General features: G+C 44.9%; 1 long non-coding RNA gene across 2 annotated transcripts; it reads left to right on the top strand.

Annotated features, from left to right (window-relative positions):
• Positions 1–152: 152 nt before the first annotated feature.
• Positions 153–27,989, top strand: LOC109305801. Of its 2 annotated transcripts, none has more exons than XR_002099721.1 (5): positions 153–318; positions 14,393–14,524; positions 18,811–18,845; positions 19,047–19,194; positions 27,747–27,989. It is a non-coding gene; the product is annotated as an uncharacterized LOC109305801 (long non-coding RNA). The 2 variants fall into 2 exon arrangements; XR_002099722.1 differs by lacking the exon at positions 153–318 and adding an exon at positions 13,468–13,487.

The following is a 27,989-nucleotide window of genomic DNA, read 5'->3' as shown; positions in this document are numbered from 1 at the left end:
CAAATCCCAGGCAGCTACCTTTTGCGATGCTATAGTTTCTTTCTTCCATTCTTATCACCACTGTTGAAGTGCTGCCCCAGGGGAACTTATTGCTCAGCTATAAATGTAAATATTTAACAAGCTATTGCTCCTACAACTGGATCACCCTGTGATGAGTTTTCTGGTTCAGGCATTAGTCTGAACCTTCAAGAAACCTATGTTCTATTTCCAGTTCTGCTATGACCTTGGACAAATTGTTTGGCCTCTCTCTGTGCCTCAGATCCTCAGCTATGAAATGGGAATAATAATACAGCTCTCTTGCACAGCAGTGTTAGAAAGGTAAGTACACTAATGGTTAAATGATAAAATGCTGTTACAGTGGCAGGGGGGACATGTTTCTTGTGAGATGCAAAATGACTTGATTGATGTAGCTATCTGTCTATCCAATGTGAATTACCAATGTTCCCTGAATTCCCAGGTTCACATCTAAGCACCACTATCTCAGCCCTTTAGTTCAGGGGTTTTCAACCTTTTTGGGTCAGCGTACCCCCAGCAGCCAGACATGGAGCGGGGGAGGGGGCAGTGCATGGCCGGACGTGGAGAAAGGGCAGTGGGGCTGGTGCACGGTCAGACATGGAGTGGGGCAGGGGTGCTGGCGTGTGGCCAGACGCAGAGTGGGGCTGGGGAGGAGTATTGGTGCATGGCCAGACACAGAGCAGCAGCAGCCGCCATGTGCAAGCTTCCCTCACCCCCCGTGTCCAGCCAGGCAGCGTGGGATGGTACATGGCAGCACTCCATCCCCACCCACCCACATGTACTGCCTAGGGCCTTCTTAAGTACCCAGACTGAACACAGTGGAGTAACACAAGTCTCTTGAAACAATGTTCTTTCTTCTACTTACTGTTTCTTCTGACAACCCCTGATCTAGTTAATGGTCAATGTATTGTCTGAGATCTTGTCTCTTCCTCATAAACAGCCCCCTGTACCTGATAGATCTTTGTCTTAGGGCCCTACCCAGAGTAGGAGCTACATTCCACTGACTTTCTCTGTGTTCAGAGTAGATAGCATTTTGCAATAATATCAGGGTAAAAGGTGCTGGGCACATGTAAAATATGAAATAAAAATAATCCTTATGCTACGCTTTTAAAAGCTTTGTCATCAGCCACTGGTAGATGAATTATTTGTGCACCAGCAAAACAATACAAACTGAAATAAAACAAATATAAGTAATTATCATCCATTAAATCTAACTGTGCCTGAAACTCAACAGGCTCAAACAGGGCTCAGTTATTTGCTGGGAATCTGAATGCTGTTTGGTATGCTGGTAAATCAAAAAAAGGGAGAGGGAAATATTTGCAAAGTTTGTGCGTCATCTGTGAGCTTAAGAGAGATTTTCATGGGTCACACCAAGCTACTGCTCTGAATTTACGTTGATAAGGTCCCTGCATGAAGTAGTAATCCATGCCAGCCCTGAGGAACATACTGCAACCAAAGGCTAACTTCATGGGCTTTGTGCTATGCCTGGGTCTGGGGCCTAAAACACATACCCATCCCCGCTCAGAACACCTCAAGTCCCAGAGACGAGGCAGTGTAAACCAGCCTAGACTTGCTCTAAGCAAGTGATCTAACACCACTCTCCCATCCTCCATCCAAGATATACTTCTTGGCCTGCACTCAGCCAGCTACACTGGTTTGGTACTGAGATTTTGTGGGAGGGCAGGGTGGGTTGGGGCAGGTTTTTCAGTGGTAGTCCCATATATGACATAGAGACCTGAGAGCGCAAAAGACCCTTTGGGACCCATGTACACTACAGGCCCAGATATAGCTCACAGGCCTCCATTGAGGACTGTGATGCAGCATTAGTGGGGGAGATGATGTACTGTTTTAGTAAGAGCTCTGTAAACCTAGCACCGTGCTTCTCCCACTGCTAGGAGAGGAAAGCAAGTTCAGTGACCTTGCTTGCAAACACGTTTCAATCTGGTGCATCTAATGGCATCAGCTGAGACTGTCAAAGCAGCACCAAGGGATTTAGCCATCTTCCATTAAAGCAAATGGAAAACATGGGGCAAAATACCCTGCATTACTTTGAAAGTCTCTGCCAGTGATCTTGTCTCTCCCTCTACACCTCTTTTCCCATTTCCTTTTTATCCACAAGCTGAAGACGAGCAGGTGGCCAGCTGTGATATAGTGCCACTGGGTGGATTATTTAAGTATTGCAATATGATTGGGCTGAAAATAAAGCACATGTAGAACAGCCAGTGCAATGAAACAGCCTTTTAGTCCTCAGATTAGAAAATTATAGGAAGGTTGAAAAAAGGAAAATCTGAACCCAGGGGAATGTAACAGAAGAGACGGACTGCTTTAAAGATCAAGGGTTACTACATATGTTTGCATAGAGCAGAATCAGATTGGCAGTGGGAGAGGGCTTGTTTCTCAGCCCAAGCCTTGAGCTGGGCAGGGAGGCAGTGTAGAAATGGCCCTAGAGACCATTTTGAAATTAAGAAGTAATTCAGTTTTTTCTTCACATTTGGCCTTTGGCATCTGCTAGAACTGCCAGTTATCTCATTAGGACCAGCTTTCATGTGTTCACTTGTCTTGTCTACACTAGACTTAGAAATCACAACTTTCTTTTTCCTCAGGCCAGGCTGGGGAAGTCAGCTTTGCTAATACTGTACCTATTCTGGATAGAAATGGAAACTTTTGCTGTCCTAATTGTGTCAATCCACTCTCTTCTACAAGCACTAAACTAACTTCTACAAGGAAAAAAAACCACAAAACAGGCTTTGTAATGTAACTGTAATGTAATAAAATTCTGCCCAGCATAGTGGAGTAGCTAAACAGAGGCAAAACAAGCTGAGGATGGATTTGTGACCTATTTCATGTAAAGGTTGGGCTGGCCTGTTGGGCCTTTACCGACCAGATCCTACTGTAGCCTAAGAGATCTGAATGGAGAGCACTTCCTGGAGGCCCAAATCCCTTAGGTTTCTTGGAACATCCCAGCCAGTGTCTATATCTGGGATTGTGTCACCACTTCATATAAATGGAAATAAATAATTTGGTAGTCCAGCATGTTCCACACAGACGGGGAGCACGAGAGTCGCGAGCAAGGCCTCAGTGCGGGTGGGGAGCACAAGAGGCGCGAGGCACAGACCTCAGTGGGGCACTGTCTGTGCAGGAGAAGCCCCGGGAGGGGGCGAGCACGCGGGAGCACAGCGCGTACATCGAGCAGGCCCCGGGAGGGGGTGAGCCTAGTGAGAAGCCCAGCTGGGGCAAATGCGAGGCCCCACTGGGGGGCGAGAGCGCAAGGCCCTGGGGGAGGGCGTGGATATTGGAGCAGGCCCCAGGAGAGGGCGCGGATATTGGACAGGCCCTGGGAGAGGGTGCGGATAGTGAGCAAGGCTCCAGGAGAGGGCGAGCATAGGAAGGAAGCCCCGGGAGGGGGCGCGCATATAGAGTAGCCCCGGGAGAGGGAAAGTATAGGGCGCCAAGTAGAGTCCCGGCACCGTGCCGCAGTGGGCAGGAAGGCAGCCTCCCATTAATAATATAAGATCAAAGACGTGGTGGGCAAGATAGAGGGTGCGTTCAGGACCCGAGTTGGCATGGGTAGGTAGGCCACTGGGGGAGGTCACGGCACCCCTAGGGACCGTCCTGCCACACCTGGTGCGTTGGCCGGGAAAGGCTCGGCCGTGCGTTTAAGTAGGAGCAACAGTGAACCCGAGGGCTGTGATTGTCATTGTGGACGGACACTTTAGGAGTCAGGCAGTGGGACTGCAGCTTGGTAGATTTTGGGGCTGAAGGGATTGCACCCATTACCCAGGTTTTGAGAGAAAGACTGAGGCTGACCCAGGAGAGGTAAGGCCTAGAAATTATAATGATGCAAGCAAGGAATAGAGGAGGTCGGAGAGCTGGCCAAGTCATGGAACAAAGAAAGAGAGAAGAACTAGAGGATAAAGTAGACCAGCTAGAATGGGAGCTGGAAGTAGCCCAGGCTATAAGAGCACAGGCCGAGGACAGGCTGCAGGAAAGTTATGCACGAGCAGCAGAAACGGATAAAGTGCTCTTGCAAAAGATAGAACAAATTAAGGTGTTTAAAGCCAACCATGAAATACTAGAAAAACAACAGTTATCCCTGGAAGGAGATTTGAAGGTCCTAGGGAAAGAAAAGGAAGAGACATGCACCCAGTTACAGAAGGTGGAGGTAGAGAAAGAAAAGCTGGTACAACAGGTACGAGATATTGGAACCCAATTGCAGAACATAGAGGGTGACAGAGATAAGCTGGCACTTCAAGTGCGGTCTCTTGAAATTCGCCTAGCAGATAGCCAGGCCAAGGGAGTGGAACTAAACAGAAAAAAAGAACGGTTACTAATGGAAGTGTAGGATGGACAGAGAGAGATCCTGAGGTTGCTAACTGAAACTGGAATACTGCGAGAAGCAGATGGTCAGATGGCTGCAAAGATCCGAGACCTAGAGAGGTTTAAAGGGCCTCAAACCACAGCCGCCGCAGACATAGTGCAGGGAAGGTTGGAGATACTGGGAGATCAACTAGGAGAGTATGTGGGGGTTGCCCAGGCAGAACACCAAGGGCAATACCAAGAGCTAGAGGTATTGAGAGAAGCCCTAAAGGGAGTAGAGAGTCTCCTGGAACTTGCCCGGGCTAGGGTGCTGCCTCATGTAAGGCCAGCGAAGTGCCCCGGAGAGCAAGGTTCAGGGAATCCAGAAGAGAACCCTGAGTTGCGGAACCTGTTACAGAGGGTAAAGGAAGGAAAAGAACAGCTGGTGGGACAAGTGCCACCCATTGAAGCCCACCAGGCAGACAGACTGACCACAGAGGAGAAGCTGGGGTTCCTACGAGTAGAGACCCTGTTAGCTCTCCTGCAACACTGGGACCAGAAATTGAACCAGTGGCAGAAGAGTTGCATGGATGAGGTGAGCCAGCTACGGCAGCAATTACAGGAATGGGCTGGCCTACAAGGGGAGAAACAAAACATAAGGCTCACCCAGGAACAGCAAGCGGGGAAAGACTTAAGAAAGGTCAAGGTGACTAGAAAGGGGGATCAAGTCCCCCCAGAAAATGAGGCCTCTGGCTTGATTAATCCGGGTGAGGTGTGAACGGCCCTAAGCCGAAGGCACGTGGAGCCCACGGCAGCACGGGCAGGGGTAAAGTTGGTCAAGCCCAACAAATTAGCTGTGACCCAGAAACAGGACACGAGGTGGAGGGTACAACCAGCTGGAAGGGGACCCCGACCTGGTGTCTATGTGACTAACATCCCTAGGCAGGTCACCTGGTGGATGCTAAGAAACATAGTGGAGGAGCAAGTCAGAGGAGTATCTCATGTTAAAATCTATAAAGGGTCGGTAGGGAGACCTACAGTCCAGGGGAGAACTGAATTTTGGAGGGAGGAATATGCCCAGAAGGCATTAAGGAGGCAATGGGAGATATGGGGAAGGCTCCATGATCTCCAAGGAGCTAGACAGAGGCAAGAGAACGCACAGTTGACCCAGAGGAAGGGATCCAAGGGTGTGCGATGAGAAAGTGGACAGCCCCGAGGAATGAAAGAAAGGGAAGACTCCCAGCGGATAGGCCGGGTCTCAACCAGCAAAGAAGGAGTTTTACCAAGGTCTGCTAAAAGTGGGGGGACTGCCTGTGGCGGGGCAAATCCCAGAAAATCCCACGGGTTGCGCCTTAGGTAAAAGGTGGGCAGGAGGCGCCTTAAGACCTCCGCCACTGTAGGTCGAGGCAATCTAAAGACGAGAACCCAGGCCTGAGAGATCTGAGATGGAAGGCACCATGGGTCAGAATGAAGACTCGGCTCGGTGAGTCAGAATTAAAGCGGGGAGGTGTGTAGCAGGGCACTAGGGTGCCTGCTACTAAATAGTAGTAAATGGGCTAAGCTGCCACTCTCCAGGGCAGCAGGTGGGAGTTGCTATGGCAACAAAGTGGGTCAGCTGACCACCAGGGGGCAGGACCTGGCCTTCATAAACAGGAGTAAGAGCTCTGCTAGAGCGAGCAGGGAGGTATTGTGCACCAGCGTGTGGACACAGGGTGGAGAGGACCCTGACAGGGATGAGAGAAGGATAGCCAGGTTGGCCTAAGGTTTGTGTTATGGCCTAGGGGCTTTGTGTTTCTGTTTTGGTTGGTTGTTGTGATTATTACACCGGAGGACTGGGTGAGGCTGTAGGGGTGGAGGAGGCCTCATTAGGAGCTCCCCAGTAAAGTGGGGGTGTTCCTGGCATCACAGGGGGTGCTGCGTTTTGGGGGTGTCCTGACCCTAGCCCAGTGTGGGCAGCTTCGGGAAGAGCTCGGTGTAGGCAGAAGCCCCAGTGGGGCATAGGCTCGAAGAGGCGGGTCTGGGGGGCCAGGTGAGGCTGAGGCTGCCTGAGCCCCAATCCTGAGAAGCCCGAGTTGGGCGCAAGATCCGACAAGGGATCCGGGGGCCAGGTAAGGCTGAGGCCGCCTGAGCCCCAATTCAGGGAAGCCCGAGTCAGGCATAGAGGGCCCCAGTGCAGGGAGGCGCGAGGCACAGACCTCAGTGGGGCACTGTCTGTGCAGGAGAAGCCCCGGGAGGGGCGAGCCTAGTGAGAAGCCCGGTTGGGGCGAGTGCGAGGCCCCACTTGGGGGCAAGAGCGCAAGGCCCCGGGGGAGGGCGCGGATATTGGAGCAGGCCCCGGGGGAGGGCGCGGATAGTGAGCAAAGTTCCAGGAGAGGGCGAGCATAGGAAGTGAGCCCTAGGAGGGGGTAGGCATATAGAGTAGCCCCGGGAGAGGGAGAGTATAGGGCGTCAAGTAGAGTCCTGGCATCGTAAGGCGGGCACTGTGCCACAGTGGGCAGGAAGGCAGCCTCCCATTCTTAATATAAGATCAAAGACGTGGCGGGCGAGATAGAGGGTGCATTCAGGACCCGAGTTGGTACGGGTAGGTAGGCCACTGGGGGAGGTCAGGGCACCCCTAAGGACCGTCCTGCCACAATAACCTTTATTTCTTATGGCCTGGCAGGCGTTCCAGTCCAGCCTGTATTTATTTCCCTCATGGAAGTCTCATTTTAAAGAGCATTTCAACGCCTGTGGAAGATGCAGGTTTGCTGGTGCTGGTGAGGAACAACCTTCGTGTATCTGTAGAATAAAACACAGGTTGACAATAGCAGTGGCAGCTCCCGTGCCCATTCACCTCAGCGCTGACTTGAAAAGGCCAACTCAAGGTGCGAGCAAGTAATTTAGTGTCCCTGTCTGGTCACTCCTTAACCTCTCCACAGGCCCTCCGCACAAGAGTGACCTTCAGTGCTAATTATGGTGTGTTTCTAATTAATTGAATGCACCTCCTTTAGACATGATGACAGGGCTCACTCGCTAAGCCGGGATGTCAAGTTAGTTTGACTGACTTACGTTGTTGTTGTTTTAGTTTTAACCATTTGCTGATTGGTGGAACTGGGCTTTTGTTATAAATGTCTGTGTAGTTTAAATGTACCTTGAGAAACCAACCTTAGCACTTCAGTGCACGGTCAGAAGTTCTGGATCAGTGCTACTTAAGCTTTGATGTATTTATATCAGGACAACATGACCTGTGACTTTGCTGTGGCCACTCCTCAGAAACTCCAAGTTTCTGTCCAATTAGCCCTTCATTTCTTTGGTGAAGTTGGAATCGGGGACCTTTGAGGGTGTCGGGTTTGGATCACAACTCCATAGGTAAAGCCACTCTTTCAGTCTCTCTAACAATGACCTGATTCCTTTTGGTGGTGTCTTTTATCAATCTGGAGTTGACCGTTGCAGACAAGCCCCTGTCTGATGTATTTGTCCCTTCCTGTTGACTTCAGTGCGCTGATATCATGTCCCAGCTTGAGCAAACGCAAACTCTTACAAATGCTACTGAGACACAAATGCTTCTTAGTCCCAACTGATTGGCAGCTGGATTGTTTTTCTGCTGTTCCCCTGTATCCTCCGAGTTTGTTCATTTTGTCTGGCGGAACCAGGACAATCTCAAAGTTCTTCCATTAGACAAAGCAGAAGCCCACCCAACCCAATGTGGTCACAGAGTCTGAACTATCTATCCTCAACAAAATGACAAGCAAGGAGGTGAAGGATCATCTATAACAGACAAACCTGGGATCTGAAAGCATGGAAAACAACTACTGGCACCCATATTCTGCTTGTCGTCGGTGAAGTAGGAGTTGTGCTGCTTTTTCAGGGCATTCTATGAGGCTTTGTACCCTGGTGAGCCAGGGCACCGGATACATACCACAACTGAGGCAGCATATTCGCAAAAATTTACCACATGCCTTATCCTATTGGCCTAGGTTTTGAATCATAGTTGACTTTTCAGAATCAGCTACTTGGAGCTGTCATGTCTCTCTTACATGCTGCAGAGTTATTTAGATATAACAATTAACAGCATGTTTTATTCAAGTGCCAATTAAATTATGTCTCAGCTGCAACTTTACTGTTTCTTACTAGGAGAAGAATACTTTGAATTTTTATAAAAAATATTCCTGCCCCCTCACCAGATTCTAAGCCTTTTGACATCACTTGCATTACACAACAGCCAAATGCCTACATAAATACAATCCAGCGTTTCTTCTACTCCTAACATAGCTGGTACCACCCAGTCCTTCCTCCAGTGCCAGCAGAGTCAGAAGTGAAGAAATGTAGCCAGATGGAAATGCCTCTTCGCAGAGATCACTACCAGGGCAAGAAATATCAACCTCGGTTCCAGCAGCAGTGCGTGCCATCAGCATGCACCTCACGCCCCAAATCCAAGCAAGTCTCATTGCAGTATCTAGGGAAAATAGAAGAATTAGCTCTTTCCTCCAGGGGCTGTCACCACTGCAGCTCCAGCTACATTCAACCTGCCCATCTCATCTCTGAGAGAGCGAGAGTGTTATGACTGGGAGAAATCCTTGAAGAGCTCAGCAGGCTCTGGGGGATTTTCTACAATCCATTAGGTATATATTACCAGTTTGCACTGGCTCTTCAGACTCTGGCTCAGACCTCCACACATTTTATGCAGCTCCTCAGTGCTCTGTGTATGAACAGGCCTACTGGCTTCTGCGTGGTGATTCATACTTAGCAGTGCGCATATGTGTTTGCAAGATTAAAGCCTTCAGAAAGAAGTCATTTAAGACTTTCATTATAAAACACAGGTGGGATTTTTAACTCTATTTCTTCATAGGAGAGCACCTGTTTTTCTTGTAAAAAAAATAAATGGCTACCAATTAAATACCTATAACTTATGAAATTACTTTTCTACCTATTTTAGGGGATGCACAAAGATACACATGGAGCAGCTTTAAAAGGGGGAGAGAGAGCTAATTGAGGGCAGTAGCTGTTAGGCTGCAACTGTCACACATGCATGAGTCTGTAGCAATAGCCGCATTACAAACACACTCCAACTTTAACCCTATTCAGCAAGGCTAGGAACAGAAGTTGCATGTAAACCAGTATAAGTAACCAGAAACTGGTTCAAATCTGTAACACAATAGAAGTTCAATGCAAATAAACTGCTTTCAAAATTGCCAGAACCAATTTAAAATAAACCTGGAGGGATGAAGTATTAGACTTAACTGACTTAGGTTAAATTGGTTTATTGAACTTCTGTCCCAGAGCTCCTCCAGATTAAAGTTAACTCATGGTACCCCAGCATCCCAGTTGCTTTACATCTCTCCCATATAACCCCCTTGCAGGGTGGGTGGGTTAGTCTTGGCCCAAGCTGTCTGCTCCAGCTGAGCAGGCAGACATGTTTTAGCACTCCCCAGCTTCTGGCCTGGGCTACTGCAGGCATGTGGTTGCATCATGACCGTTCCTGACCTGTGTTGAGGAGCTGTTCCTGACTTGCGAGGTGCATGGGCCAGCCAGAGGTGATGCTCTGCTAGACTTGGTCAAAGGAGATAACCTGGCGACCGACTTAAATATAGAGGAAAGTCTGGGCGACAGTGACCATGAAACCATCATGTTTACTGTCCAACATAAGGCAGACAAATTGAACAGCAGGATTAAAGTCTTGGACTTCAAAAATGCAAATCTCAACAAGCTTAGGTCGTTAGTAGGGCAAGTGCTGCAGGACCAGGGACCAAAGGCAAAAGGTGTGCATGAAGAGTGGTTGTTCCTTAAGGACATGATCCTTGAAGTACAAAGGAAGTCCATTGCCATACAGAGAAAAGATAACAGAAGGGCTGGGAAGCCTTCTTGCAATTGCCATAGAATTAGTATATGACCAATTAGAAAATTAGACATATACAAGTCAGTGGGACCAGATGATCTTCATCTGAGAGTGCTGAAGGAGGTGGCCAAAGTCATTGTAGAACCCCTGGCGAAACTCTTCCACAACTCGTGGCACTCCGGAGAAGGCCCTCAGGACTGGAAGAGGGCCAATGTTGTGCCCATCCACAAGAAGGGCGGGAGGGAGGACCCAAGTAACTATAAGCCAATCAGCCTAACTTCTATCCTAGCGAAAAGCCTAGAAAAGTTCATCAAGGAGTCTATCTGCAATAAGCTTGCAGAAGGTAAGATTCTGAACGACAGTCAGCATGGCTTCATCGTGGGTAGGTCTTGTCTTACCAACCTCTATGACCAGGTAACTCGCCACAAGAGAGCAGGTTGACATTGTATACCTAAATTTCCAAAAGGCCTTTGATCTAGTATCCTACGATGTCCTCACGAGAAAATTGGAAGATTGTGGGCTTAAGTCCAAGACAGTCAGATGGGTGAGAAACTGCCTGCAGGATTGAACCTAGAGAGTCATAGTGAACAGATCTGTCTTATCGTGGTGAGAAGTAGGCAGTGGTGTCCCACAGGGGTTGGTACTCAGTCCAGTACTTGTCAACATCTTTATTAACGATTTGGATGTGGGGGTGAAGATCTCACTGACCAAGTTCACAGACAACACCAAGTTATGGGGAAGCATGGTCATGCTTGAAGATAAGCTACAGTTACAGGCAGACCTAGATAGGCTAGCAAGTTGGGTGGATCAGAATCTGATGAAGTTCAACATTGAGAAATATAATGTGCTCCACCTTGGACAAGCAACCCCCAACACACCTACAGGTTTGGTGGCACAAAACTGACTAGCACGATGAATGAAAGGGACCTGGGGGTAATAATAGATCACAGTATGAATAACACCTGGCAATGTGATGCTGTAGCCATTAGAGCAAATAATACTCTGGCATGCATCAACCAATACATCTCCAGCAAAACCAAGGAGGTAATTCTTCCACTCTACTCAACACTGGTGAAACTGCAGCTGGAGTACTGTGTCCAGTTCTGGGCACCACACTTTGTCAAGGACATGGACAAGCTTGAGAGAGTCCAAAGAAGAGCCACCCATATGATCAGAGTCTCGTATAGCTTGCCTTTTGAGAAAAGGCTGAGGGATCTGGGACTCTTCAGCCTGAAGAAAAGGCAATTGAGAGGGGACCTGGTAGCAGCTTACCGCTACACTAGGGAAGTACATCAAGGGCTCGGTGAGCAACTGTTCAACAGGGCATCTGAGAGGAAAACTAAGAGTAATGGCCACAAACTCCTGGAAGATCAATTCAGACAACATTATGAAAAACTTCTTCACAGTTGGAGTGTCTGGACTGTGGAATAAGCTCCCTCCAGAGGTGGTGAGATCACCTACCCTGGAAATCTTCAACAAGAGACTAGACAGTCACCTTGCTGGGGTCACTTGACCCCCCCCCCCCGTTTCCTTTCCTGCCTGGGGCAGGGGGCTAGACCTTCCAAGGACTTGTACATGAAGTACTGCCAGGTCAAATAACTAAGTGCTGTAACAGCTAGGTCCTGACTGGGATTACTGTTAGTAGGAGTCACAGAACAATACACCCGAGATAGCATTTTCCTTAGAAAGTTCCAACAGTGTTGCTGTTCATGTGCTGAAACACCAGCAGTCTCAAATACCCAGGCCCTATTCCTCACCATTAAGTCCTCTATAGTAAAGCAATGATCTTTTTCTGTGTTCAAGTAAATAAAAGATAAAAAGAAAAGGCTAAGGCACTTCAAAAGCACCTCCAAATTCTTTCCACATACAAGCTACCACAAAAATCTGCCAGCCTTTTGCATTCTAGGCTCTACTTGAATCAAAAGAAAAGGGCAGACTGCAGGTACATTTACATGAGATGCTTTACTACACATTAGACTAATCGAATGCACAGTAAAGCTTCACCATCTACATGTGCACAGGACTTACTGTGCAGTAAATTAGGCTAACATGACTTCTGCTAGTGCCAAGAAATATAGGTACTAGATTAATAGCAGCGTAGTAGTGCATGTATAGGTGCTGAGAGCAATTTACCAGAGATCCCAGGGTCAAAAAAATACCTGCCCCTAAAATAGGCAGCGTGGTGCATGTGGCAGCAGCATGCACTGCCAGAAACTGGAACATGGGCAGCCAGAACTGCTGGCCAGGCTTCAAATGGCTGGTTCTGCACTGCTGCTTTTTGGGGGGGCCCCCAGGACCCCACGTAAAGCTGCTGGGGCCAGCACAGATACTGGCCCCACCCAGGTCCCCTTGCTGCACACTGGAGCACAGGTACTAGCTAGGGCATATCCAGGGACAGATAGGAACAGCATAAATATGTGTCCCTGGATATGCCCTTGCACATGCACTGCTGCTATGCTACTGGATATGCTCATGCATATTGATATGCCCTTGTATATGTGCTGCTGCTATTTGTCCTGTAGGAAATGTACACCCCTGCATATGCATACTCATCTGTGGGGTTCATTTAACTTCCATGCCTCAATTCTCTTATCTGTGTAATGGGAGTAAGCCTTGCTTCCCTACCTCAGGGAGTGTGGGAGAGTAAATGTAAAAAGGTATGTGAGCTGCTCTGATAAGATGGAAGGTAGGAGGTGCCATCAGAAAGCAAATAAATATGCATATGAAGTTCTTTTTATTCACTGTACAGAATTCAGTGTGAAGGTCATTGAGCTGGTAGGAAGAAATCCTCTTTCTGCATCAACATAATTTGTTTCTGCAATGACTGAACATACGCGACTTGTCTGTGGAAATCTCTCAATTATCAGAACACTCAAGTTAAGCCAAGTTTTTGGCTTGGCAGGTAGAATATTAACACGCCAACTGCTTGGAGATTCACTGCCACTTTACGGATGACTTTGTCTCTACCTCATACTTTTATTTCATCTACAGTAGTGCATGGCTTACTTTTGTGGCTTAGCTATTTATTCTGTTCCTTGGATGTTTGCTATGTCGACTGCTGGCGTCACTGGGATGTTTGAAATCTTTGCTTTTTAATTAGCGTCCTTGTTAAGTTGCAAAAAAGCAACAATGTAAAACCTAGAGATATTTCCTGTGCTGCCGATTAGCTGAAGCCTTTACTCCATTCTAAAGTTTGCAGACGCGTTTGGGAGATTCTCCTGTTCAAGCAGTGATAACACAAAGTTAATGTGTTTGCTTAGGAAAAGAATAGAGTTCTGACGTTGGAGGTCCTATTACCAGAATGGCACAAAGCAAACCACAGAAAATAGAAAGAGACACATCGCCAAATGTCAAAATGCATGTTAGTAAAGCGGAATTTGATTGTGAATTTGTCCTCTGGATAATGAGGAGACACAGGGGTTTAAAAGTGGGGAGCTGGGATGCCTCAATCAACCAGAGAGAGAACGTGGAGGAAGGAGTCTTGACAAGCTTTGTAGTAAAGCACTCGCAGTCGGATTTAGAAATCCAAAAGATCCCAGTTAGCTACAATGGAAACTAGCGTATTCACCAGTATTCTTATCGCTGCTGCTGCTGTTTCCGCTGCTTTTCAGGCATCTGCTTCTCCAGTAGTGCCTGAAAAACTGCAGCTTCTGGAAGGTAAGTTGTGTCTCAGTGCAGTACTGCAATGTTAGATCACACAATGCCTCCGTGAAATACTATCACTATATGAAGTTTTGATACAATTGAACAAAATAAAATTGCAGTGATTTAATTTACAGAATGATCAGATCATTTGTTGTACTCTGACTGTAATGAAAGGTAAGGTAACAGGTTAAATCTTCAGATGGTATGAACTGCGATAGCTCCACTAATGATAATAGAGTTAGCCAATATACATCCGGTGAATATATGGTCCATCAAATGCACCATATTCCTTTTAACGCATTATGTATATAATCACAGCTGCAGGCATTCTGTCCCATTGTATCACTGAATTGATCCATAAAGAGCAAATTGTCCTAAACCTCTATTTCAAAGTTGTAGTTTTAGTAAATGCAATGCTTTGCTTGGCCTACAATGATAGGAATGTGAGGCAAGATTAACTAATACAGGATAAAGCATCTGTATATGAACCACTCTCAGCCAAAAAAATAGATATTGGCCTGTTTTTATGTATGTTTGAAAAGCTTGCTCTTTCACACAAGTCATTAAAAGAGCCAATAACCTCTTTTTTCCTTAAAATTCTTCTTTTTTTCCTGAAACAAGACAAAAGGAGGACAGCTTTGGACAGCCCTGCTGCTGATCAGAGAGGGAAGATCCTGACATTGTTATCAGCATTTGATGAGGCACAAAAAAGTGCCAATCCAAGATTAAGCCCCAAAATCACTGGACTCAAAGGTAATAGTGAATATATAATTTGGTTCGGAAAGATTTTCTTAGATAGGTTATAAGTGGCTTTTCCTGATAATTACAGTGTGCATGAAAAAGAGATGTTAGGTACAAACTGAATTGCTTACTAGCAATTAAATGGTAGATACAAAATTACAACTCCTTGAACTGAGATGCTTTTTTCTTGTGACAATTCTCCCTCTTCTCTATTCTCAGTGTACAGGTGTTCAATTTGTTTTCATGTAGGTATTTGAAATATATTTATATATAAACATTGAACCATTTTGGACCCTTCTGGATATGGCCAGTTGACAAATACAGGTCCCAGAGGCATTTTCATTACATTATCTGCTGCTTATATCTCCTATACTGTATTTGAAAGGCAGTGTAAAAGTAAGCCATTAATGTAATAAGAATACCAGGAATAGTATAAAATATGGGAAACACTTTACAAAATGAAAGTTTCCTGCCTGCAGAATAAATAGATAAATAATGGATAGCAGCCTATTACATCCATTTCAATATAGTTACAGCACAATATATTCTAGAATTACCATCTAGAAATGAACAAAACTGGAGCTGGTTTGGGTCTTGTAGAACCTTGCAAATCACCTTTTCGTTTGCCAACTCTCATATCCTTGCAACCTGGATCTCCTGGGTACAAGGAATGCATCAAATAATTTATTTTATGCCTACCCTTAGATAATAATCCTGCTGGAAAAAGTAGTGGGCATAGTGGCTAAGGCTCATGGCTGGACGTCAGGTGAATTATCTGTTTTAAGGTTGAAAGCTGTCACCTCTCACCTCAATATTTGCACACTTTCCATGTAAAATTGATACTGGTACTGACTTCATGCATCCTTGGGTCTCTTCCTCTTTAAAGGATAAAAGTTCTGCATAGAGTAGAGTGATTTGAGTTGCTGGGTTAATTGTTTTGTTAGTTCTGGGGAAAATTGTTTACCTGTATTTTTTAGGAAGTAAAAGTGAAAGGGAAAGGATGAGGGAAGCTTTAGTATTGTGAGTGTAATATGTTATATTATTTACCGATAATTTTTTTGTGCCTCTGCTTCTCCATCTTTAAAATGGGGACAATGATAGTTACCTAGTTGAAACCAGCTTAAATTTACTGAGCAGTAAGTGGGAATAGGCTGGTGTCTACATGTGCAGGCATTAAAGCTCATTAACACTGTGTGTGGATTGATTTGGGACTAAAGTTAATCCCAAGTCAGTCCACACACACAGCGTTACTGTGCTGCAAGGTTACTGTGCATTACTGCTCAGTAACTAATCAGGCATACCTTTGTTATCTGCATGATGCAGGTATCAAATTTACACTCAAGTCAGCATAAGTCACCACGTTTACTGCGCAGTACAGGTGTGCACATGTAGACATGCACCCCTACTGCACAGTAATTTCAGTTACTGCACAGTAAATCTTCACATGTAGATGTGCCCAATACGGCTCAAGTGTTGAATAAGATTGAGGGACTATCTGAAAAGCCTGATCAAGCTTAGACACATTCAGAGATAATAACTTATTGAGGGTGAAATTTTAAACACACACATACTTAAAGGTCCTTTAAAACAAAAGTGAAGAGTTATTACTTTTCATATGACCATTGACATTTCCCCCCTAGAGATGATTTTTCAAATCCTGCCCTTAAGTATATACTTACATATAACTGTCGAGTTTCAAGAATTTATAATTATAGGGCCTGATTCTCATATACCCATGTCCATTTTAAACCACTCAAGTCATATGATGAGACCTTCAAATGACAGCAAATAATGTTTATGCTTACTTTATGTTGCCAGTGAGACATAAAGTGGCTTTAGTGTTAGTAACAGCCAGGCTATTTTCCTTCTTAAAACTGGTTTAAAAAGATTAACTTTTTATGACTGCCTCCTAAAGTGTCACATAGAGCAAAATGTCAGGTCCAGAGGTAAAACACAAGTTCCATTTAAATCACAAATATATAGGGTTTAGGTCAAATATTTGTTCATGGTCCTGCAATAAAACTTCTTCATGAAACACGAGACACAAAATAACAGGGAGCCAACTTTAACTAAATTAATCAGGAACTGAAAGTGTGCAAATGAAACCAGCCATCAGGATTTATCTGAAGAGTTGCAGTTAACCCTATTGCTGAGATACTGGATGCATTTAAAGGAAGAATGTGAACCTGTTGTACGCTAAGCACTATTCTAAATCATTACATGAAGGGACTGGCATGGGAAGCAGCAATAACTGCTACTTATCCATAAATGGTATAAGGTCTAGGCAACCGACCCCTCCAGCTAAATGCCAAACCAAATAAAAGAGACATTTGCAGCCTTGTTAGTTTGAACCTCTGAGAGGTCAGGGCACCAGAGAATCATTAGCATAGAGGCCTCAGCCAAACCTAAGTCTTGTAACATGTCTTCAGGTGTTTAGGAGACACTCCAGTCAACCGAAGTATAATATACTGCAGATACAAGAATAATGCAGGTATAAGTTGGCATGGCCTGTTTCTTGCTAGATTTATTTCTCACGAGATGTTTCTATCTGAATCTAGGAATGTGGTCATGCGGGCTTATGGAGAAAAATATCTTCCCATAATTATTTCTGTTTGTATGTCATATGTCATAGTTCTGTAAGTGTGCATTGATTTGTCTGAGATTCTCAATGCATCAGATTTTGTCAGAGGTAATTCTGGGCCTCTAATTTCCAGGATGCATCTGTACAGCTATGGTCGCTATTACAGTTCAGGCTAGTTGAGGGGCTTCTCTGAGCTTTCCCAGTTAACTACAGGTGTTTTGAGACTGTGCAGTGGGCCACAGGCCTTCCCTGCCTACCATGCCCTATCACGACTATGTCCTCTATGGCAAAGCAAAGGGTGGAGAACGGTACATGGGCTGACTAAGGCAGTTCTATATCAGTTTATATTTCCCTTATGTCAGGGAGGTTCCCAGGTGCCTTCTGGCCACTTGTAAAAAGCAAAGAAGACTCAGAATCTGACTTTTGTTGGTGGGGGACAAGGAGAATTTCTTTTTCCCCTCATAAAAACTACTGGTTTCAGGTGGAGGGTAGAGGAAAGTTACCTTCCCCTAAAGCAGTGGGACACTGGCTAAGGATGCAGGCTTTTGAGGGAGGTATACTGATGTTCTGATGGTATTAAAAAAATTGATAGATTCTTGGCTCAGCAAGCTTGCTCTTCTGTTCAGAGCCAAACTGATCATGAGATCTGGAATCAGCAAGGAAATTTTCCCCTTGGCAAAGACTGCTGGGGGCTTTGCCTTTCTCTGTAATGTGGAACATGGTCCTCCTTTGGAGATTGTCTGAGTACATATTAATCAGTTACTTCCCTATTTTTTCAGTGCAGAATCCTCATCTTCCTTGTTTTTACCTAGGTCACACTGTAGGGTGTACTTGGTATTTCTGGTTTGTGCTTTGTAGTTGCATGCGAGGGTTTGAAATGGCAATTTAGGGTACACAAGGCACTGTGATGTAACTCAATTAAAACTGAGCCTGCTCTAACACATACTAATTAGCATGCTTCAGAGCAGATGTCCTGGACGTGTATAAGTGCCCGATGTCCTTTTTTCAAACAGTCTTTAAAACCAGAAATATAATATTGAGAAAAGCCCCAAGCAGAAACTCAAAGGGAAGGGGGAGATTCTTGACATGTTTGAAACACTGCTTCTCCACACCCTATTACTTCTGAAACCAACTCAGAGGGCTCAGGCCAAATGACATTCCCAATCCAAATTCTGGTGTCTATACCATTTTCCCATCTCAGTGCCTGAAACAGCTCTGACACTGCCAGCTTGAGACTTACAGCTATGCCTAAAATATATTTAAACAATGGGAAAGTGTAGTCGTCCAGTGTAAACACTGGACTGGGAGCCAGGGACTCCTAAATTCTAGTCTCACCTTTGACACTCAGACCCTTTTGTCAGCTTGGGCACTTCTCTGACCCTCCACTTTCATTTTCAAATCATATTTGCCATACACTTCAAGTCAAAACAGAGGGACATGGACTACTTGATCAAGACCTTTGTGTTGCTGGGGCTAGACTCTGCAGTTCCTTATTTAAGCAAATGCACCCAATAACACCTCAATTGAGTAAGTACTTTCAGGACTGAGTTTTTCTAGTGCAGTTTGCCCATTTACATCCTCTTTCCCCCTGAAAAGACAATCTCCTAGGAGTTTAGTCAAATGCTAGGCTGCATTAAAACCTGCAAGAGGCAAAGCAAACATGAATGCCATCTTCCAAAAGAAATGCTGCTAAATGTTTTCTCTCTTTGCATTTCAGCTTATGCCAAGATGTTTGGGAAGAAAGTCAAAATGGTAAGAACAGCAACTGTATGTTTTGATTTCTATTTCTCAATCTAGTCATCATCGAGTATTTGAAAATTCTGTTCCTCATCACACAACTAAGTTAACTCATGGTGGACTACTTTTTTCACTGGCCCTCTATCTGGGTAGTGATCCTAACTTCTAGGAAATACATTTATGCAAATTATCCTTCCTGTGTTTTGCTTTGATCAGGAGGGTTTGAATGGAGGCCAGTCTAATCCCCCTTTCCATCAAGAAGGCACTGCTGAGCTGAGTGAGGATCTCCTGGAAATCAATCCTTTACATGGAAAGAACTTCAGGAAATCAGCACCGCAGGTACCCAAGAAATCCAAGAAGAGAGGTAAGACTCTTTCCAGTGTAGTGCTTGCCTCATTACTAGGTTGCATTGATAACAGACAGCACTGCAAATGTGTTTCAGTGTTTGTAAAAGGAGCTAGTTGCCCTCTAGCCACAGAAAAGTACAGCCTAGGTCACAACCACCGCGTTCTGTGCATCTCTGTAATGTACTTCCATTCTGGGGTCCACAAGTAAAAGAGAAGCTCAGTATCTATGGCTTTCAGCTCTCTGCCATCTATGCCAAACAGCATTTCTGATAGACTTTCCTGTGATGTGGCCAGTGGTGCCATAGAAACTGGGCTGAAACCACCAAATTCATTTTCTATAAAAGCCACTGAAGAATCATTTGCTAGTAAACATGACTTTCTACTGACTTGAATTTTACTTGAACTTGTAACCCTGAAGTGAAAAAGCTAATCCAGCCACATGCAAGTCATAAATGTTCTCTCAAAAAGGATATCCAACTGTTAGTGCACTAACTCCAAATGCAAGAGACATGGCCTGTATCACCACAGGTTTCTCCTATAATTTGGGGCCAGTCCTCATTCTGCTTAGGGACATAGTGGCAGACCAGTTAAGCCATCTCGCTATGGATCTGGAGGCATGAGTTCAAGCACACTCTGAACACAGGCCGAGGGTTGTCTCCAGCTGATCCACCTGTACTTGGGTGTCTAGTCATTTAAGGAGGTCTGTGACAGACAGGTAGATGCAATGCTAGCCTCTTTGCTCCCTTGTAACGCTCTAGCTTTGGAAACTGGCAAGCCTTAACAACAGTGGCCAGTAGGTTCATTCTCTCTATGCCCCAACTCTCCACCTATAAAGGCTAATAATTGGAACACATGAATTGTAAAGGCTCTTTAACCAAGAAGGCCCAACCCTCATCACAACACCCCAACACAGTGATTTATATCCTTAATATATGATAATCTTTTAAAAATAAAACAACAAAATAAACAACTTTAAAAAGCCCCAGAATGTGCAATCATGGTTCATAGATTTCATAGACATTAAGGCTAGAAGGGACCTCACGAGATCATCAGGTCCAGCCCCCTGCCCAAGGGAAAGGAAGTTAGCTGGGGTCAGATCCAAGCGTTTCTTAAAGGTATCCAGCGTAGGTGCTTGCACCACTTCTGGAGGAGTCTATTTCAGACTCTAGAGACTCAGACAGTAAAGAAGTTTTTCCTTGTGTCCAGTCTAAAATGGTCTTCCTGCAATTTATGACTGTTAGACCTTGTCTTCTCTTGGGGAACCCTGCTGAACAGACATTGTCCCAGTTCCTGATGCATACCCCTTATATATTTATAGGCTGCCACCAAGTCTCCCCTGAGCCTTCACTTCTCCAGGCTGAAGAGTCCCATGCCTCTCAGCCGCTACTCATAAGGCCTGTTTTCCTGCCCTCTGGTCATGTACGTGGCTCTCCTCTGGACTCTCTCAAGCTTCTCCACATCCTTTCTAAAGTGTGGAGCCCAGAATTGGATGCAGTACTCCAGCTGCAGCCTCTCCAAGGCCGAGTAAAGCAGAAGGATGACTTCTTGGGTCTTACTTGAGATGCATTGATAGATGCAAACCAGAGTTTTATTTGCTTTGCCAGTTGCGGCATTGCATTGGTGGCTCATGTCTCTCTTGCAGTCAGTCATGACCTGCAAGCCCCTTTCAGTCATGGTGCTAGTGGGACTAGATACACTTGAGTCTTCTTTTAGGTCTTTCTGAGTGCACCCCTTATGCTTGCAATCAGGACTCAGTACCATGTGCACACTATCTGCTTAGCAGCCTGGAGAGCCAATTGGGTTTTGGATACCAATGATTTCTCCTTTTCGAGAATGCAATTACCAGTAAATGAATGTTCTCAGATACCTACATTCTTGCAAGTGAGCAAGCACAATTATTTAAGGTTAGGAACAAGGTATCAGCCAGTGAGAATCATACCTAAAATACTGCCATCCCATAGCAACAAGTGAAGTGGACTTACCTTCAGAATCTGTCTTCATTTTGATCCTCTTATTAAGGTGTTGTCCCTAACTTGTCTACACACAAAACCTCTCACTTGATTTAAATAGAGTTTACATCCTGACTAGCTGTCACATCTGAGCTGTAGGCTAATTTCTTGGTGAAGCTACACTTGGATTGATAAATCATTCTTTGCAGAGCAGACACAGCCTAAATAATCTGAAGATTTATAGTCCTCAAATTCCCCAACTTGTCCCGAATAGATAGACAAGTTCTTCCCCAATTCACTGCACAAAATCATGAAGCAGCTCATCTTCATGCTGACATGCCTGCTTACTGTGACGTGCCTGCAGAAGTCTGAGGACACAAATTAGTGAGTGTAATGGCAATGAGGACATTAACTCAGGTGCAGCTTTGCAGAGTTGCTGCTCATCCTCCGGCTAATCCGCAGGCGGTTAATTCTTCACTGAAGATGTACAGGTTCCTGTGTCTCTATGCAATTCTCTGAAGGTCCATCACACCACAATACAGTGGGCTGGACTGAACCCTGTGCACCAGGACTGGTGCAGCTCCCACCCAGGCCTTTTTGCAGGGGTCAGTCCCGGGAGCCCTGTGCCACCTCTGTCCAGCCTCTCATGCAGGAATTGGGCTCTGGTGGCCTTGTACTGCATCTGTGTTCCAGGATCAGGTCTCACACCACCCTGCGTGACTGACTTAGCACTCAGGGTCATGGCATGCAGGGCTCCTCATGGACTCATGGGGGACCCTGCTCAGGGAACCTGGTTTTCTCTGATTCAAAAAAATCCCCAGTATTCAGTTAAAAAAAAGTAACCCTAGATCCACATTTTTCCATGATTCAAGTGAAATACCACTAATGGCGTTTCATGTCAGTCATGGAAAAATGTGGATTTGGAGTTACTTTTTTTAACCAAAAAAAAAGATTTTTTAAAATCAGAGGAAACCAGGATTTTTGCAAGATGACACAGCACTGGAGGTTGGATCTGGCCCATGGACCGGGGGTTGAGCACCCCTGCCCTAGTACTCTGACCGAGGTAGCTAGTGGTGGCAGTATAGCAGTGTCATTGTGAGTGGTCACTCCTGAAGTTACTAGCCTTGCTGAGAAGCAGGCTATAATTAGCCAGGGTAAAGAGCCTCACAAACATGGCTATACTGCTTCTGCTGGACAAGCTACCATGGGGAGCTATGCAATGCACTGCATTCTGCCACGACATGAACCTCATGTTTGGTTCTCTCTTTTGACACCACATTCCCCTCCCTTTGCCCTCCAGGGTTCTTTATCAAGTCTCTGAGAACCATGACTGCACCCCACCCCAGTCAAAGTGGTATTTGTGCTGCCCAAGAGAATGAGTTAGAGCAATTAGTGTAAATGATTCTGGCATTGTCTCTTGATGATCTTTAAGTGAAAGCTGTGAGACAGTTATTAGAAAGCACTCTGCTACCCAAGCAGGCACTTCTGATAAAATAGGCCACCACAGGTTATCAATCCATAATGCCCGCATATATATTACACATCCTTTTGACGACTGGCAAGTCTTCCCCTTATTCCTGGGGTTTGTGAAAGCCTTGCATTGGATTGGGGTGGGGCATTGTTAAAAGAAATAACTGTGACAGAGGTCAAATCTGAAGAAGTGCCCTGTGTGAAGAAGGACTGATGTGGCTGGTCACATGCTGGGCTGTTTTCAAAGGCAATTTCTGAATTAGTAATGAACTGTTGCACAGAACAATACTTGCATTTAGGCAACCAAACAGCATTTTCCTGTTCCCAACAGTTAGTCAGATTTCTCAGTTTGCTTATACAGCTCCACCATTTTGAACATGCGAATGGCACTCACTGTTTTAGAGAATGGATTGAGGGTAATTTGAAAATTAGGCCTCAAGATTTCACTGACATTTTTGAGGGGAAAATTTCCAGTTTTTTCTACCTTCTGCTGCAAATGCAATGGTAGAATTAAAATCAGTTTGAAAATGAAAGTAATTGTGAATAACCAAGGCAGTAGTGTAGCTAAGGCAGGGTAACTGGAGCAACTCCCCTAGGCTCCAACTTGGGGGATCAGGGGAGGGCAGGGAAAAAACCTCTGCCTCCACAGGCACAAGATTGCACGGGTATCATAGAGACAACTGGAAGTCACCGCTGCCCCCAAGTATTGCAACTACTCTGGGCACCCGGCTGCACTTTTACACCTCTTAGCTAAGGGCTTGATCTTGTAGTTAGATCTGTCCTTATGTCCTTACCTTTGAAATACATGAGCACAAACATCTGATTCATGGATTTGGTTATTGGATTGGAAGCCTTAATACATATTGGTAGAAAACAAATATGTTGCCTCAATTCCCAGCACCCTGTTGTTTGGAGCTAGTTGAGAATTTTCTGTCAAATTGATTTTCTCATTTTCCATCTTCCCTAGGATAATCTCTGCTTTGCCAAATATCCTCAATTTTATGTCAGGAAAGTCAAAATAAAACACTTTGGCTTGTTGAATGGGACAAGCAGATTTTATTGCAAGCCAGCTCAACATTAAACTGCACCTCTGGGGGCTGCCTTCTGGGAGCTGTAGTTCTGGTTTTTCTTATCCTCCTTCTCTTCTGAGGCTCAGGCTCAGTGGCTGGACAGCAAACATTCAGGACAGAAACAAATTTTGAAATATTTGGTTTTTCTTTGGAATGGAAACTCTGGCCTGTGTTGCACTCTACTCCTGATAGTTCTAATATTAGAATTAGTCACGTATCTGTTGTCGGCTGGACTTGTATAGTCAGCCAGATTCTAGTCTGGGTCGCATTAAATAAGAACTAATTTAAGATAATGCAGTTACTGCTGATTTACACCACTGTACCATGATCAGAGATTTTTAACCTTATTTTTTTACCTTACTGTCTTGTACATAATCATAATCATATTCTGGTTTAATGAACAAAGTCACTAACACTACATGTTGAGTATAAATCTTCTGATAATTCACTTTAATTCCTGAAATTGTGCCCTCCTAAATGTGGCTGCCTACTTCATTTAATCCTCATGTCTCATTTAACAAGCTTGCACATTTTCAGCTCAAAATCTTGAGTATTCAGAAATAATTTCAGAAAGATTAAGTATCTTAGTTAGAAGATACTAGGGGAGGCGGAGATACTGAAAGGGGTGCTGCATCCCCCCCATCCCCTTTTCATATTCCCTATATAGCCACTCTACTTACAGCATACTGTACAAATATTTTTGTTTTCCAGTTTAGCTTAAATCACTTGATAGTAACATAAGCGAATCAGAAAGAGGCATTCTTATAAACAGAATAAGAGTGTTGATATGGGGCATGTCTACACAAGACATTTACTGTGTAGTAGATTAATTAGCTCTGCAGTAAAAAGTTAGTGTCTACACATGTGACACTGTTAGGCCAGAGTAAAGTAATTAACTCTGCTGCTGGATAGTACTGCTAAATACAAGTACTGTCCTGTAGTGGAATAGTTTACTCCACTGCAATGCATGTGTAGACACTGACCAGGCTGGCTGAGACATGAGAGTGCTACAGTGTGGGAGCTGCCAACCAGCTAGCGCCACACTATAGCACCCGCATGTCCCAGCCAGCCCCTTCGCAACATGTTGAGCTGGGTCGGAGCAGCCCCAGGCTGGCAGGCTAACTCCCCAGCTTCCTGCCAGCTGGGGCTGCACTGCCCCAGCTCTACATGCTGTAGTCCTGGGTGCACATTCAATCACAGTGCCCAGAAGCAATAAACTCTGACACCTGAACTGCACCAGAGTTTATTCAGGCACATTAATTGCATATGTAGATGTGCCCATGGGCAGTTCCACAGGTACAACCATAGCACTTTAAATTTGTACCTTTAAGTTAATATGTCACAAAAATATTTTCTGTGTAGACAGGCCTGCATCATCTTCCATGCAGTTTCTTCCTGTCAGGTAATAAGGTGCCTTAAAGCACAGAGTCATGCATTAGATTTTTATCTACTGTGTTAACATTATTGTGCAAAGCATTGATATAATAGGCCAGGGTGCAGTACTGCAGACAAGGACCTAGAAATTATAGTAGACTGCAAGCTGAATATGAGTCAGCAGTGTGCTTATGTTGCAGAAAAAATCCAGTAGCATAATGGGATGTATTAGCACGAGTGTCCCTGCAAATCAAGGGAAGAGATTCTTCTACTGAATTCAGCATGGGAGAAGCCTAACCTGGGGTACTCTGTCCAGTTTCAGACACCACACTTCAGTATAGACATAGATAAATTGTAAAGGGTCTGATAGAGCACAATAAATATGATTAGAGGTCTAGAAAACATGACTTTTAAGAAAAAGTTGAAAGAACTGAGATTATTTAGTCTAGTAGAAAAAAGTTTAAGGGTGTATGTGATAGAAGTCTTCAACTACCTGAAGGGTGATTATAAGGAGGATGATAGACTGTTCTCTGAAGTCAGGGGAGACAGCATAAGTAGCACAACAAGGCAGGCATGTCTACAGGTGGCATTAGTGCACAGCAATAAAGTGCAGACCTTATTGTTCCACGGTTTATTGCTCCCAGGAAGCTCCCAGGCACATGGTTTACATGCTCACATGGACCACAGCACATTGAGCTGGATCAAAGCAGCCCCAGCTGACAGAGGGCCCCAAGGGTCAGCCTGCCAGCCCAGGACTATTCCCCCTCCAGCTCAACATGCTGTGGAACAGCTGGCTGGGGCACGAGGGTGCTTCAGCGTGGGGCTAGCTAGTAGGCAGCCCCTGCACTGAAGCACTCTTGTGCTCCAGCCAGTTGGGTCAACGTCGACACGTGTGGTACTGCATTTGAAAAAACTCCATAGTAGGGTATGACTTGTATTTACAAGTCCTAACCTGCAGTGGAGTTTAGTAGTTTTGTGTGCCCAAACAGGGGCACGTGTAGACACTGAGATTGTTACTGCACAGTTAATTAGTCAACCCTGCAGTAAACATCTCTTGTAGACATGGCCAGCAAACCTTTTTCTGTATAAGGGTGGTTAAACACTGGGGGAAGTAGTGGAAACTTCAGAGTTTTAAGTTTTGAAGAGCAGGTTAGACAAGCACTTATCTAGGATGGTTTAGACAGGACTAATCTTGAGCAGGGGGTTGAACTCCTGAGGTCCTTTTCATCCCCATTTTTCTATGATACTATGATGCAGCGTATGACAGTAGAATCCTGTATTAGGCATTCCATGTTACCCTTCTCAAAGCCAGGCTCTCTTGAGTATGGGCTAATCCTCTGCAAGAATTTTCCATTCTCTCCATAGAGCTCACTAGGCTTTGGATCAGACCCCCTGACTCATTCAATTTTTGGAAATCAGTCAAGGCTATGAATCCAGCCTTTAGGGAGCGCTCTGCTGAGCAGCCCACTAACCAGGAAGAATAGGATCTTCCATAGTATTCAGAACTGAATAAAGCTGCCTGCAACATTTTCATAGATAAAACATTCATAGATAGAGAACGGTATTTCAAACAGAAATATTTTTTGTGCGGGGGGGAAGAAGGAGGATTTCATTTTTCACTCAACATTAATGTTTTTCACAGATTCCTTTTCTTACTCTTTCTCTCAACTTGTCCCCTTCCCCCCATCATTGGGGAAAAGGAAAACAAAGAAGGACAGAGAAAACAGAAAAACCAAATATTTTTACATTTAAAAAATGGATCACATGACTTAATTAAAGCAGTAAACAAATCTTGGGAATATTCCAATGCAATTAAAATAGTTTCTTTTGTTTTGTTTTCTCTGGAAATATTTATGATTTTGTGATTTTCTTTGTGTTGATGTAACTATGCTCCTAGTGAAATGTGCCATACAAGCCGTTTTGAAAGGAGTGTAAAGAGCCATAGGTGACAGGGACCCCAGCCCCAGGTGTCCATTTTGAGTGGGTGCATAAGTGGCAGCCAGCTCAGCTGCTGCAGCTGGCCCAGGTCCTGTTGCTGTCCAAGGCACAGCCCCTGGATGCTGTGCTTTTGCTGGTTGCCTCTATGGGAACCAGGTTTGTCCGGAGTTTGAGTGCTTTAGAAAATCCCACTTGTATTCCACATGCAGCAGGTTGCTGGTGTGGGGAACAGCATGCTGTCCTGAGAATGACAGTAATTTTCCCTGTTTTAGTCCTGCCACTCATAGGCTTGGCTTGCAGCTAGCCCATCCCCTAATGAAGGGTAAGCTTCTCCAGCTGTTGAAGGAGGCCAAGGTACTGATTGCCCTAAGAACCCGGGGGTGGCAGTGCCAGCTGAATGCAAGATGGTCTGCAGCTCCCTGCCTACAACTGTGTAGTTAGCCATCAGTTAACTTACTCTGGCAAGGCTGATAAACTTTGGCTTGCTGTGACTAGTCTCTGCTGGCTGCAACCTTGAAGGTCAGCTTAACCTTGGTAGTTGCTAATTGGTCATTTTGTCCTTGGCATCCTATAATAGGCTGTGGAGGCTTTTAAATTAAACTCCAGAGAGTTGCAAAGTGCCAGTGAATTATAAATATTCAGTACATTTGTCTAACACTTGCAGTTATGCACTTTTCTTTTTCTTCCCTTTGCACTGACTTCAAAGGAAAATACAGGGGGTAAAACAGATTACCGTGCACATTAACTGTCTGTTCTATTCCATTTCAGCCTGCTTTTGGAAATACTGCGTTCAGAAAAAGTAGGTTTTTCACCCTTCAATCAACGGATCATTGTGGTGACAGAGGAATTTGACCCTGACAGAAGAATCTTCAACAGCTGAAGACCTCTCCACGCAACTGCTTAATAAAGTAACTCTTTGACCATATTTGCCTTGCGTATAATATGTATTTAAAGGAGAAATGTAAAAATATTTTTATTTTAAATTATAATAAAAATAATTTTTGTACAAGC

Source organism: Crocodylus porosus, unplaced genomic scaffold (genome assembly GCF_001723895.1).
Source record: "Crocodylus porosus isolate Cpor-Errol unplaced genomic scaffold, CroPor_comp1, whole genome shotgun sequence".
Lineage (NCBI taxonomy): Eukaryota > Metazoa > Chordata > Crocodylia > Crocodylidae > Crocodylus > Crocodylus porosus.
The sequence above is the reverse complement of the archived record's forward strand: the minus strand, read 5'-3'. Positions and strand labels throughout refer to the sequence as shown.